A 14,480-nucleotide genomic window follows, 5' to 3' on the forward strand; every position below is an offset into this window, starting at 1 on the left:
TACTTAAGCTTTACTTTTGAGCGATTTTTTTTTTCTGAGTATAGAATTCTAGATTGGCAATTATTTTCTTTCAATACTTTAAAGGATTCCATTGTCTTCTGGATTCTGTTACTTCCTCTGAGAAGTAAGGTGTCAGTAATCTATTTTTTTCTTCTGATTATGTCTTTGGTTTTTAGGTAGCTTCACTATATGCAAAGATATAATTTTTTTTATTATTATGTTATGTTAATCACCATACATTACATCATTAGTTTTTGAAGTAGTGTTCCATGATTCACTGTTTGCGTATAACACCCAGTGCTCCATGCAGAATGTGCCCTCCTTAATACCCATCACCAGGTTAACCCATCCCCCCACCCCCCTCCCCCCTAGAACCCTCAGTTTGTTTTTCAGAGTCCATAGTCTCTCATGGTTCGTCTCCCCCTCCGATTTCCCCCCCTTCATTCTTCCCCTCCTGCTATCTTCTTCTTCTTTTTTTTTTAACATATAATGTATTATTTGTTTCAGGGGTACAGGTCTGTGATTCATCAGTCTTACACAATTCACAGCGCTCACCATAGCACATACCCTCCCCAACGTCCATCACCCAGCCATCTCATCCCTCCCACCCCCCACCACTCCAGCAACCCTCAGTTTGTTTCCTGAGATTAAGAATTCCTCATATCAGTGAGGTCATCTGATACATGTCTCTCTCTGATTGACTTATTTTGCTGAGCATAATACCCTCCAGTTCCATCCACATCGTTGCAAATGGCAAGATTTCATTCCTTTTAATGTCCATCAACAGATGAATGGATAAAGAAGATGTGGTATATATATACACAATGGAATATTATGCAGCAAAGATATAATTTGTGTGTGTGTGTGTGTGTGTGTGTGTTTCTGGTGTTTGTAGCCTTCTTGAGTGTGTGGCTTGATGTCTTTTTATAACTTTTGGAGAATTCTTAGCTATTCCTGTCTTTCCTGGGATTCCACACACATTAGGCCATTTTCTTATACTCTTTTCCTATACATCTATACTTCATACTTTCTTCTGTATTTTCCTTCCTTTTGTCTTTCCTTGCTTCAGTCTGGACACTTTCTTCTGATATTATCTAGTCAACAAGTTCTCTTTTGAGATAATTTTATAATTTCAGGTATTACATTTTTCACTTCTAGAATTCTCTGATTTAAAAAAAAATGTAGTTTCTAAGTTTTTAGCTCTTGGCCAATATTCTCCATCTTTTTTTTTTTCTTTAATTCTGAAAACATATTAACTATAGTTATTCTAAAGTCAGTGCTTGATAACTTCATTATGAGGATTTCCTTTAGGCCAGTTTCTATTGTTTTCCTCTTGGGTCCCTGACAAGTTTTCTTCTCATATGTCTGGTCATGTGTGTATGTATGTTAAAATATCTGTAATATAAAATTTGCTATTTTAAGTGTACAATTCATTAATTCCAATCACATGTTCTACAACCATCACCACTATCTATTTGCAAAACTTTTTCATCACCCCAAACAGAAACTCTGTACCCACTAAGAAATAACTCTCCCATTCCTCCTTTCTCTCAGCCTCTGGTAACTGCTAATCTATTTTCTGTCTTTATGTATCTGCCTGTTCTAGATATTGCATGTAAGTGAGATCACACAATATTTGTCCTTTTTTGTCTGGCTTATTTCACTTAGCATCATGTTTTCAAGGTTCATTCATCTTGCAGCATGTGTCAGAACTTTATATCTCTTTAAGGCTGAATACTATTCCATTGTATGTATAATCACATTTTGTTTATCCATTCATCTGTTGATGGATACTTGGGTTGTTTCCACCTTTTGGCTGTTGTGAATGATGCTGCTATGAACACTGGTGTGCAAGTATCTGTGTCTTTGTTTTCTTTTTTTTTCTTTTTTTTTTGTATATACCTACAAGTGGCATTACTGGGTCACATGGTAATTCTATATTTAAATTTCTAAAGGAATTTCCAAACCATTTTCCACAGTGTCTGCAGAATTTTACATTCCCAACAGCAATCTAAGAGGTTTCCAATTCCTCTGCATTCTTGTCAACACTTGTTATTTATTTATTTATTTATTCAACTAAAGCCATCCTATTAGATATGAAGCAGTATCTCATTGTGGTTATGATTTGCATTTACCTAGTGACTAATGATATTGAGCATCTTCTCATGTGCTTATTGACCATTTGTATATCTTCTCTGGAGAAATATCTATTCAGGATCTTTGCCCATTTTTTATATTGGGTTGGTTGTCTGTTAGTTGTTGAGTTATAGGAATTCTTTATATAGTCTGGATATTACATCCTTATTACATAAATGGCTTGCAAACACTTTCTCCCATTCTGTAAAGTTTTTTCTCACTCTGTTAATAGTGTTCTTTGAGGCACACATTTTTAATTTTGATGAAGTCCAATTTATTTTTTCTTTTGTTACCTGTGCTTTTTGTGTCATATTTTTAAAAGATTTTGTATTTTTTTTTTTTTTTTTGAGTAATCTCTACACCCAACATGGGGCTTGAACTTACAAGCCCCAGATCAAAAGTTACATGCTCCACTGACTGAGCCAGCCAGGAGCCCCTACTGTGATATTTAAAGAAATCATGGCCAAATCCAAGGTCATGAAGATTTATCCCTATGTTTTCTTCTAAGAGTTTTATAGTTTTAGCTCTTATGTTTATCCATTTTTAGTTAATTTTGTATATAGTGGTAAGGTAAGGGTCCAATTTCATTCTTTTGCATGTGGATATTCAATTTTCCCAGCACTATTTGTTGAAGAGCCTATTCTTTCCCCCATTAAATGGTCTTGACCCTGTTGTGAGAAATCAATTGACCATAGATGTAAGGGTTTATTTCTGGGCTCTCAATTCTACTCCATTGGCTTACATATCTCTCCTTACACTAGTACTGAACTGTTATTTTGTAGTAAGTTTTGAAATTGGGAAGTGTGGGTCTTTCAACTTTGTTCTTTTTCAAGATAGTTTTAGCTACTTGGAGTCCTTTGAAATTTCATATGAATTTTAGGATGACATTTTCCATTTCTGTAAAAATTGCTGTTGGGATTTTGATAATGATGGTATTGAATCTATAGATCACTTTGGATATTGTCATTTAACAGTATTAAATTTTCCAAACCAATGACCATAGGATGTTTCCATTTATTTAGGTCTTATTTAATTTCTTCAATAATGTTTGGCAGTTTTCAGTGTACAAGTCTTGTGTCTCCTTGGTTAAATTCATCCCTATGTATTTTATTCTTTTTGATTTGTAAGTGGGATTGTTTTCCTTCAGATTGTTCATTGCTAGAATATAGAAATACAAGTGATTTTTTGCTCTTCATTATATATGCTATTACATTGTTGATTTTTTTTTTTAGCTCTAATCATTCTTTACATGGATTCTTTAGAATTTTCTGTATATCAGATCATGTCATCTGCAAATAGAGATGATTTCACTTCTTCCTTTCCAATTTGGATGCCTTTTATTTCTTTTTACTGCTTTATTGCTCTGGCTTAGTACTATGTTGAATAGAAGTGGCAAAAATAGGCATCCTTATCTTGTCCCTGATCTTAGGGGAAAGATTTCAGTCTTTCACCACTGAGTATGGTGTTAGCTGTGGGATTTTCTATGTGGCCTTTCACATGTTGATGAATTGCTCTTCTATCCTTAATTTTTTGTGTGTTTTTATCAAAGGTGTTGAATTTTGTCAAATACCTTTTCTGTATCAATTGAGGTGATCATGTGAATTTATTTCTTCATTCTATTAATGTGGTATATTATATTGACTGATTTTCATATGTTGAGCCACTCTTCCATTTTTGGGATGAATCCTACTTGATCATTGTACACAATCTTTTTTTTTTTTTTTGTACACAATCCTTTTAATATGCTGTTGAATTCAGTTTGCTGGTATTCTGTTGAAGATTTTTGCATCTACATTCATAAGAGATTATTGGTCTGTAATTTTCTCTTCTTGTAGTGTTTTTTTTCTGGCTTTGGTATTAGGATAATGCTGCCTTCATAAAATGAGTTTGGAAGTGTTCTTCCTCTTTAGTCTTTTGGAAGCATTTGAGAAAGATTGGTGTTAATTCTTCTTTAAGTTTGGTTGAATTTGCCAGTAAGCTATCTGGTCCAGGACTTTTCTCTGCTGGAAGGTTTTTGATTACTAATTCAATCTTTTTTTCTTGTTATGTGTTGAGATTTTCTATTTCTTCATGAATCAGTTTAGATAATTTGTATGTTTCAAGAAATTTGTCCATTTCTTATAAGATATTTAATCTGCTGACATACAGTTGTTCATAGTATTCAGAAAACACAGTGTGTGTGGATTTTGGAAATTTATTGAGGCTTCCTTTGTGAAACTGCAGGTAGCAGATTTTGGAGAATATTTCATGATTATTTGAAAAGACTGTTTTCTGTGTTTCAGGTAGAATTCTGTAGATCAAACCTTGAGCTTACCAATTATATTATTAAACCTTTGATATTTTTCTACTTTTTTTTTTTTTTTTGGTCTATTTGCCTTATCAGTTTCTGAAAAAGATTATTGAATTTCCAACCAAAGCTGTTGTTTTATTGCATTCTTTTTGGACTTGTTCTTTTATGTTGTGAGATCACATTGGTTAAGTGCACATATATTCACATTCATTTTATCTTCTATTCTTCTTGAGCATTTTACCAAAGTATAATGTCCCCTTTTTCCCATTAAATTCTATATTATGATTATTAATTATGCTGGCTTAGTTTTGGTTCAGATTTTCTTGATTATCTTTTTTATTTCTTTATGATTTTTTAAAAGTGTTCCCTGCAAATTGCATAATACTAAATTTAAGAAATCCAAAACTGATTGGTGAGTTCAACTCATGTACATCTGTACAGTTACTGCTATATTAGGACTTATTTCTGCTAATTTATTTTGTGTTTTCTATTTATGCTATTTTATTCTTATTTTTTTCTTGCTTCCATTATTTTTCTTGTGCTGACTTAAAGCCATTAATTTTATTTATGTTCTTCTTATGGTTACCCCCTAGCTTATCAAAATCATGCTTATGTCCATTTTTCCTATAATTTCATAAGCTAATTGTATCAATATTTTTTGCCTTGAATGAGATACTTATCTTTATACACTCCTGGCTCCTTTTGGCAATTGCTTTTATTAATCCACAATGCCATTTTGACATCATCTGGATTTAATTCTGGATTGTTTTGAATATATTTTTGTTTTTCTTCTTTTCAAAATTTTTTTTCACTTAGACAACTTTACTGAGTTATGTATTCATCCTTACTTCCAATATCTCATGGCATCTTCCTGGATTTACTTTTTTCTTTTCTTTCTTTCTTTTTTTTTTTTTTTTTGTCGCAGTGTTCCTTCTGGGACTATTTTCAAAGAGGGTCTATGTGTGGTTAAACTTTAAGTCCTGTATTACTGAAAATATCTTCATTTCATCCTTAAATGACAATTTGAGGATATAAAATTCTAGATCCAAAGTTCTTTGTCTTTAGCACTTTGAAAATACTGTTTCAATGTCTTCTTCTAGGGTTATTGATGAGGAATTTTTTGTGAATCTGATTCTTCTTACTTTGTCTATAATCCATTTTTACTTCAGAAGCTATTGGAGTTTTCTCTTAGACTCTGATGTCCCTAAGTTTCATGTCCGTTTATGAGCTTTTTTTCTTATTTAACCCATTTGGCACTGCAGGAGCAATTTCTATCCAAAGTGTTACGAGTTTATTTCAATTTTGGAAAATTTTTAGTAATAATTTCTTCAAACACTCCTTCCCCTCTATTTTTTTCTCTCCTTTTTAGGGATTCCTACCATGTGAGTATTGGTTATTCTACTTCTACACTCCATATCTTCTTAAAATTTCAACATCATTTTCCATCTTTTTATCCTTTCTGAGGTCTACTTGGAACGCCCTGGACTTAATCTTCTGGCTTAGTAATTTGTTTCTTGGCTGCTCTCCAACCCATTTATTGAGCTCTTTATTTTAACTAAAATACTTTCATCCCCAGTGTGCTGGTTAATTATGTGTCAACTTGACTAGGCTATAGTGCTCAGTGGTTTGGACAAACACCAGTCTAGATGTTGCCGTGAAGGTATTCTGTAGATGTGCTTAATGTCTACAAACAGTTGACTAAGTAAAGGAGATGACCCTCAACAATGTGAATCAGGCAACGGCCTTTAGAACACAAACTGAGGATCCCCAGAGAAGAAGGAACTCTGCTTCAAGATGTAACAAAGAAATTCTGTCTGAGTTTCTAGGCTGCCAGCCTGCCTTTTGGATTTTGAACTCAGGATTCATTTTAACTCTTGCCTGAGTTTCTAGACTGCTGGCCTTTCCAGGAGATTTCAGATCTGCTGGCCCCAACAGTCACTGAGCCAATTCTTTAAAGTAAATCCTCTCTCTCTCTCTCCCCCCTATTGGTTCTGTTTTTTTCTGGAGAAGCCAGGCTGACACACCCATTAACTCTACTTTCTCATTTTTAAAATTTATAACTGCCTGCTCCTTCGTAATTTCAATATCCTCCCTTATCTCTGAGGATATTTACTCTGCTTCTTTCAGACTCTTTTTCTGTGTTCATTAAATCTGCTTCCTCTCGTGTAGGCTGTTCAATGAGCTGTTGTTCTTATTTAATGGCTCGTTATTTTCCCCTGTGAACCACATTCCCTTGGAAATACTTCAAGAGCCCTTTTCTATTTGTACCTTTTTCCTAACCGGGTGACCTTGCTCCCCAGGGACCTCTTACCTTGGGCTGCTCTGACGTTACCCTTCGATTCTAGTGGGCACTGGGCTGGGCTGGCATTGCTCTGTTTCTATTCCATTTGGGTAATGGGGCAGATACTGATCTTCCCAGGACAATATTGGGGAAAAGGGCAGAAACTGAAAGTGTTCCTTCCCGCCCAGGCTCATCCATGGCACTGGCTCTCCTTTAATGTAGGTGCCATTTCTCCTCCACACAGCGACCCAACCACACTCTGTGCTCCCAAGTGGGTCTCACAGTTGTGATGTCAGGTTTGGGGCCTCACCAAATTCCTTCCTGCTCCTGTGGTATCCCAGAGTTTGGTGTAGGGGAGGAAGCAGTGACCCGTATTAGCTTCCCATCTTATTGGCACTCTTTCAGTCACTCTCCTGCTTGGACTGACTGATGGATTGACTAGCTGATGGAGGAGCCAATGGATGTACAGGATCTCCTGTCTTACAACAGGCCAGTGAGCCTTGATTGTGAGTGGGAATTTCCTATTTCTTCATTCTGAGCAGGAAAATAACCTTACCAACTCAGCCTCACAAATAAAAATTCACTAAAAAGCTGGATAATGTGGCAAACCCACAACAATCTTGTTAGAGCTAACAGATCAGGTATGCGGGAGATGGAGGAAGGTGAGGGAGACAGGGCGTCTTGTTTTGTGACCACCTCTGTTGGTGCCACCTGGGCTGGGACCTGGTTTCTTACATCAGTGGGCAGAGTAGACAAGTGCTTCTCTCCAGACTTGACTACCTCCCTTAGCCCATGGAGGGCATTTTCAGTGCTCTGGGATATGGCTGCTACCACCCACTTAATTGGTGTCACCCTGAATGCCCAAAGCTGCCTTTATATTTGGGTATTGTGCATGCCTGCTGTGTAAATATGAGCGCACTGCAAGGTTAATCATCAGGAAGCTCCTCCTTGGAGCTCGTGGAAAATCCCTAGATCTGCTACCTGAGACCAAGAATTTCTCTTAGAGACGGGCAAGCTCTTGGGGTAGGCTGTGCTGGCTTGAGTGAGGCTGTCTCTATACGGATGAGAATTCCAGGTCATGCTCTGCATATCCACGCAATGTTCTGGTCCAGATGTAGGCAGGGGACTGGTGAGCTACCCGGAGGAACTCCAACTCTGTCAGACTTCATAGTACGTAAGAAGGGGGAGCAGATACTTAAAATTACAATTAAGCTCTCTAGCTGGTGAGTATAGCTGCAGGTCATGCGTAGTGGGGAGTGAAATGGTTTAGAAAAAGTATGTCACCTGCCCTTCATATGGCACGTTTTTAAGTCTCTGGTAACAATCATAACAACTACCAGTTGTAAGAACTTTGTGCCAGGAAATGTGCTAAGTGTTTATCTGGATTGTCTCTTTACGGCACCCCCAAATCATGAGATTGTCATAGTTATTAATCCCATTAGACAGATACCACATATGGGAATTAGACAGACTAATTTGTCCTGTGTCACACTAAGCGAGTGGCCAAGCTGGTCTGTGTGACTCTGGAGTCTTGTGCTGAACCACAAGCCATATTGCTGCTCAGAGCCCTGGCCCTTTTGTTTGAAGGGTGGACTGCTCATTATGTGTTAATCAGCATTTCCCATTAGAAGACTTGCATTTGTACCTTTACTGAATTGCTTATTCAACAGGCCTTTATTAGCGTAGCATCTGGTTCTAGAAGATTGAGTGTTAAAAAAGCAGCAAATGTAATGGAGTAGTAGAGACCTTTAACAGGGCTCCTTTCTTCTGCTGCCATGTTGGCATTTTGCTCCTGGGCCTGTTTCATTTTTCCTTGGCAATGAGCTGGAATACATCAGTGGGGACAGACACCGCCACAGAGCTGCTGCCCCAGGTCAGGAGGTAAAATGGTCAGACCTCTGCTGCCTTGGGGGAGTAAGGAAGCCACAGGTGACCTTCAGAAATTCAGCTGCGTATTTAGTTAGCTTCTTTGAGCCCCCACCCGCTGCCCCCCGTGAGCAAAGATGCAAGTTTCACCTCGATTTTTGTTTGCTTTTGATATTTTTCTCATATGGGTCTGATGATCCCGAGCTTGTGTCTTTGATCTGCTTTACTGATTCACACTGTGTCTTTCTGAAGTGGAGGGAGTAGAATGTTTCAAGCCAGGCACCTTTTCTGTTTCTCTTAAGTCCAGGTATGTTTACATAGGAACTGAATCATGTGCTTCTTATTCACGTTGGATTTACCCGTGTGGACTCTCCTGGATATGTTGAGGAAGCCAGTGAAATCATTCTGTGCATTTTCTCTTTGAACCCAGAAGCTGTATTTAGCCAAAGCTAGATGGAACTGTTGCCGAGGGTGGAGTGGGGCTGAAGGAGTGCATGGTGATATTGTGAGATTTTATTTTGCAAAGCTGGTCCTAAGCCTACTAAAGCAGCTCCTTCTGGCACTTACTTGGGAACGTTTGAAGGACACTCCTTACAAGGCAGACCCTGAACACAAGAATGAGGAATAGAGGAAAAGAGATATAAATAAACCTAAACTATGTCACCTAATAAGATCTGGAAGTCAAAAAGGTTGGACTCCAATTTGGGATGAAGTCGGAATGGATTCCTTTGTTCAGTTCATCCTGAAAAATGTATTTGTACAATCTTCTCTTTCAAAGCGTACCTTTCAAATAATATGGGGGTGGCGTTGGGGGGGTGAGAAAAGGCCTCAATGATGTGATGTCATTTCGATTCCCTTTTCAATGAAAATGTCAACCTTTTTTCATGAACTAGGTTCCAATCTATCAAAACTCTGAGAACAACAGGGAGACATCACCACCTGGCTACAGGTGTAAAGTTGGGGCAAGCATCTGTTCCTATCTTGTTTCCTGATGTATTTTCAAGTCCTGCACACCAGTTGGGGTAATAAAGAAAGCACTTGAGGTTGGCTAAGCAGTTTTCTCTAAGTTGTGGGCTTTTGAGCCTTGCTGGCTGAGCCTTTGCGGCAGGCCGAGGCTGGTCGATTGTCTTGCCAGCTTACAAAAGAGAAAGTAGGTGTCTCGGTGGGAGCGGAGTACAACCATCGTCTTCATGGGGCTGTGTGTACGAGGGACATGAATAGAAGCAGGTTTCAGTGGAAGCCTTACGATTGAGCTTTTTGCTTTTATTATTTGGTTTCCATGGTAAGTCTTTTCAAAAGAGTAGGATTACAGTGTCTTTTACATACCCAGGGTAGTATGAGGAGCGATGCCGTGCATCAGCAGAGGGCTTGAGAGTTTACAAAGTAAGCTTGTGTAAAATGCCTCATTTGATCCCCACAAGAGCCCATTATGGTCATTCCCATTTTGCAGAAGAAGACATTGAGGCCCAGAGAGGCTAAATGGCTTACTCCTGGTGGCACAGAGAAAATGTAGCAATGTCAGGTGTTGACAGAGGCTGGGTGTGGATTTCAGAGGGTGCTCTGCCTAGCCCAGGGTTGGAGGCAACATCTCAGGATCAGTAGCCGCTCCTGCCCTGCAAACCCAATTGTGTACCCACGATTAGATGAGTTCTTAAATGGGAGCGGTACCTGCGGAGGGCATTTGGAAATGTGTGGGAGCTTTTTAGCTTCAGTCATTTGGCGGGGGGGGGGAAACCATTTATATTTAGAGATGGGGACCAGGGATTTAAATACCCTACTACACGCAGGGCTGTCCCATGGAATGAAGACTTCTGTCCAAATTTTCAATAACATTGCTGTCCAGAAACACAGAAGAGCATCTTTTCCTTCTTTAAAAGAAATACATATGGAGTTTATACATATGATTATGTTTGAGCTAAAGAGGTCTCCCCTGCTCGAAGAAACGTTTGAAAGTGCCTGGGCTGGCTGTCCTTTGCAGTACCTCCAGTTCTAAACTCCCACTACTCCCTGTGTCCTTGTTTCTGGCTTGCCCCAAACCTACCCCAGACAGGGGCTCTGGCCTCTCACTGGTCTGAAATTCTGAGATGGAAACACCGAAAGCTGAATATCATTAAAACGTGCAGGTGGCTTGGGCTCTGTGATGGGGACTGGATCATGCCAGTCTGAATCACTCAGGTCAGAGATCCTTAAGTCCTCTCTGCTTACAAAGGGGAATCTGGCTGCAAATGCTGTGATTCTGCAGACAACCAGTTACAGATGTGGGCACCAGGGGCACCAGCTTTCCTCCCTCCCCTGCCGAGAAGACCCGGCGCTCACAGAGTCTTCCATCTTCTCGAAAGCTGCTCTTCCGCACAGGATGAGATTTTTCAGCTGGAAGTGTTAAACTTGGGGGTGGCTGGGGAGAGGGTGTTGCACATGCAGGAACCCGTCTGTCACAGCCATGAGCTGGTGAGAGCTGAGATGTGACAGTTTATTCGCAAAGCCCGAGAGTGAAGCTGGCAGCATCTCAACCCTCGGATCGCCCTGGCCGGCAGGGCTTCCTTACATCTGCTGCTGTCTGCCTCCCCGCAGGAGCTGGGCGCCGCTGGAGAAGCCTGGCATTCGCTCACCAACTCTTAGTTACACTTGGTGATAGAGAGAGGCAGCACCGTAGGTCAGGCTGGAAAGAGAACGCTCTTCAGTGCTGCCTTAAGAATCCTCCCAGATAGGGCGCCTGGGTGGCTCAGTTGGTTAAGCGACTGCCTTCGGCTCAGGTCATGATCCTGGAGTCCCTGGATCGAGTCCCGCATCAGGCTCCCTGCTTGGCAGGGAGTCTGCTTCTCCCTCTGACCCTCCCCCCTCTCATGTGCTCTCTCTCTCTCTCTCTCTCATTCTGTCTCAAATAAATAAATAAAATCTTTAAAAAAAAAAAAAAAGAATCCTCCCAGATATCCCCTTTTGAGCACACCGCACACCCCACAAGAGCCCCATGAGTGGGTGTGGTTATTTCCACTTTACAGATGAGGAAGCACCCAAGACCCCACGGCTTCTAGGCAGTGCGGCCAGGTTCCCACCCACGGCTGCCTGTGCTGAGCTAGCCTGCCTCTGTGAGCTTGAGGCGGCCATAGATCTCCGGGGGCCGTTTTCTTCTGCAAGGACTGCTGGGGTTGTGAGGGGCGAGTAGCCCAGACTCCATGGATGTCTTGCTCGAGGTCAGAGCCTCTTGATTTGGCTGGTGCCTGGCATGTAGGACGTGCTTAGCAGCTCCTGTTGAATGAGTATGCTGGAAGTCTAGGCTTCCTTCACATATCTGTGCCGTGCCAATAATCACATTTTGTTTTAAATTCTACCACCTAGCTGCCTTGCAGACGAAGCAGCCTCTGGATCTGGGGCGGGGAGTTTTAGGACTGCGGGCAGGGGCCATAGCTTTTACAGCAATGGAGCACAGGGGATGGATAATATACAGGTAGCGTGACTAGAGAGGTGAGCTGACTGAAGCAGCTGAGGCCCATGTGAGGTCATATTTCACAAATACAGTAGCCTAAAAGGCTCTATATACTGCCTGGTCTCTGCCCCTCTTGGACACAGGGCTGGGACCAGGTAGAGCAAATGAGGCATTACTGGCTCTAGGCACAAGTTTAAGGCGGAGCCAAAGAGCTCTGCTCTCAAGAAGAATAAAGTTGTAATACACTATTTTTAAAAATCTAAATCGGTGCACAATTTTTTTTTTTAAAGATTTTATTTATTTGACAGAGAGAGACAAAGTGAGAGAGGGAACACAAGCAGGGGGAGCGGGAGAGGGAGAAGCAGGCTTCCCGCGGAGCAGGGAGCCCGATGCGGGGCTCGATCCCAGGACCCTGGGATCCTGACCTGAGCCGAAGGCAGACGCTTAACGACTGAGCCACCCAGGCGCCCCTAAATCGGTGCAAAATTTAAGGAAAGGCAGAAACAGTCGCACCAGTGCTTGGGCTAAGCCATATTAGAGCCTGAGGCAAAAGGGAGAATTCCTCATACTGATTCTGTCTTTATTAAAAATATTTATAGTTTGCTTATCATGGATTTTTGCATGAATTTTGATTTTTAAAAATATTGCATTAAAATATAATTTATCTTGATTCCTGAGCTTTTTGGTGCCCCTTACTTTTGCACCTGAGGTGAATGCCTCACTCTCCTTACCCTAGTCCCAAGCCCGGCCGTGCCCTCGGGTCCTCCCACTGTGCCCTTGTACTCCTCCAGCTGGACAGTGCTTCATGCTGTGCTCCAGACATGGCAAGTACTTAGGCCACAGGGCCTTTGCTCATGCCATTCTCCTTTCCAGGCCCTCCCTTCCCCCACATACCTGAATGGCTCTGTCTCCACCTCTTTTAAATCTTTGCTCCTTTATTTGTTTACTATTCTTTGTCCTATTCCTGTCCACTCTAGTGTAGGTCCTATGAGGGCAGGTGTTTTATCTGCTGTAGCCCAGCATGTGGTAGATGCTCAGTAAATAGTTGATGCACAAAAGAATAAAGGAAATATGAGGAACAGGTCCACCTGTTGAGGAGTCTAAAAGCCATAATGAGGAGTTTTATTCTGAGGGATAATAACCATTGTAGGCTTCTGAAAAAAGAAATCACTATCTATAGCTACTATTTCCATGTGCAGGCACTCTGCAAAGTACTTCTAAGATATATTTTCTCCTTAAATCCTCCCCACAGCCCTCTTCCCCAACGTTTTACAGATGAAGAAAGTGAAACACAGAAAGGAGCACGTCCAAACACAAGGGTCGTGGATTTACATGTAGATCTGTCTGAGCTTCCATGAGGGTCCTTGTTTGTAGGATGCGTTAGATAGAGAAGAGACAGATTGGAAGTCCATGGAAAACCAAGGAAGTAACGTGGGAGGTGAGAGAGGCCACGGTGCAGAACAATTTCCGTCTCCCCCCGTCTCTTCTCCGCTGCCTGTCCACAGGGCACAAAGTCCGGGACGGGTGACGTGGGCTGATCGCCAGTCACTAGAGAGGAGGCCAGAACTGGGCCAAGAGTGGCTGGCAGACTAGTGACCAAGGCCACTGGACTGAGCTCTGTTGACAAGTATGCATTCAGAATTTCTCTTTAAATGAGATTTTAATCAGATTAGCAATGTCATCTTTTGTAATAACAAACAAACCTGTGCTTACTTCTGACTCTGACTTACTAACCAGGGCCTTGCCAGCAGCTGTCCCGTCGGACCAGGCGGCCTGGGAGTCTCTTAGAGCTCTCTGGGGCACAGTGGTACAGTTGTACCAAGCGCAGCCCTTAGGTATCCCAGAAAACCTGGGTCACTTTGGTTCTGTATATGACTTCGCCTCCCGGTGCCTATTTCTTCAGGGTATGGTGATGACAATCCCTTTCTCGCGGGCTGTTGAGAGCATTAAATGGGATCGTTTCTACAGAGCGCCTAGCGGGACGCCCGGCATGCGGGAGGTACCGCACGATGTTCGTGTCCTTTACTCTTTGTTGTTGTTTGTCCTAGTTCTTTGTAGGCTGGTCAGTAGGCCGTAGAAAACGGTGGAGGGCAAGAGCTGAGAGTCCAATGCCGTCTGGTAAACACTGATCAATAGGGCTAGAGGCGACCCTCAAATATGGTCCCTTGATTATAGAAGCACACATTTAAAAGTGGTATAGGATAGGGGCGCCTGGGTGGCTCCGTCAGTTAAGCGTCTGCCTTCAGCTCAGGTCAAGATCGCAGGGTCCTGGGATCAGGCCGGCGTTGGGCTTCCTGCTCAGCGGGGAGCCTGCTTCTCCCCCTCCCTCTGCCGCTCCCCCTGCTTGTGCTCACTCACTCTCTCTGTCAAATAAATAAATAAAATCTTCTAAAAAAAAAAAGTGATACAGGATGATAAAACGACATTTAAAGAATGATATAGCTCTAAGAAGTTCAAAGCACTTTACGCACATGATCTTATCA

General features: G+C 41.5%; 1 long non-coding RNA gene across 3 annotated transcripts in view; it reads left to right on the forward strand.

The window, feature by feature from the left end:
• Positions 1-14,480, forward strand: part of LOC110570348 — a 92,458-nt gene that overhangs the window by 7,557 nt on the left and 70,421 nt on the right. The gene's annotated exons all lie outside the window — the stretch shown is intronic.

This window comes from Neomonachus schauinslandi, chromosome 3 (assembly GCF_002201575.2).
Source record: "Neomonachus schauinslandi chromosome 3, ASM220157v2, whole genome shotgun sequence".
Classification (NCBI taxonomy): domain Eukaryota; kingdom Metazoa; phylum Chordata; class Mammalia; order Carnivora; family Phocidae; genus Neomonachus; species Neomonachus schauinslandi.